Raw genomic sequence first — 549 nt, forward strand, 5'->3', positions numbered from 1 at the left:
GTGTGTGTGTATATATATATATATATATATATATATATATATATAAATGACAAAGTAGTTAGAAATATATATGACTGCATGTGTGCAAATATATTTGTAGACATGTATACATACAATACTCATGCACACATGTGTCTATACACGTATAAGTACATATCAATGCATAAAACAACTCGGATATATCGAAAAATGAGTGCTGTAAGAGTGGAGTAACACCAGAATAGCTCCCTCACAACGTTAACAACAATAACAACAACAACAAAAACTCTAGGAATAAATATAAGAAATGAAGATTACTAGGGAGACGGAGTGTTTGGGGCCACGGCTTGAGAGATCCACTCTTGATTGACAGAATCTGTTGAGAGCAAAATGGGTGCAGCAAACAATGCATTATGTAGGTGCAGCACTGTGCAACTGAATTACTTCAACTGAATTGATGTTGTTGCTATTGTTGTTGTTGGTGGTAGGAAAACAAGAGAGAGAGAGAAGGAGGAGGAGGAGGCTGATTGAAGATATATATATATATATATATATATATATATATATATA

General features: G+C 33.3%; 1 protein-coding gene across 8 annotated transcripts in view; it reads right to left on the reverse strand.

Moving 5' to 3' along the window:
• Positions 1-549, reverse strand: part of LOC106869848 (uncharacterized) — a 204614-nt gene that overhangs the window by 92785 nt on the left and 111280 nt on the right. Inside the window, exon 1 of one of the 8 annotated variants that reach the window (XM_014915767.2) lies at positions 298-448. The exons of the other annotated variants lie outside the window; for them this stretch is intronic. The gene's annotated coding sequence lies outside the window, so the exon portion shown is untranslated. Of the gene's footprint in view, positions 1-297; positions 449-549 lie in introns of those variants that run through there. 8 annotated transcript variants of the gene reach the window in all.

This window comes from Octopus bimaculoides, chromosome 20, assembly GCF_001194135.2.
Source record: "Octopus bimaculoides isolate UCB-OBI-ISO-001 chromosome 20, ASM119413v2, whole genome shotgun sequence".
In the NCBI taxonomy this organism is placed as follows: Eukaryota; Metazoa; Mollusca; class Cephalopoda; order Octopoda; family Octopodidae; genus Octopus; species Octopus bimaculoides.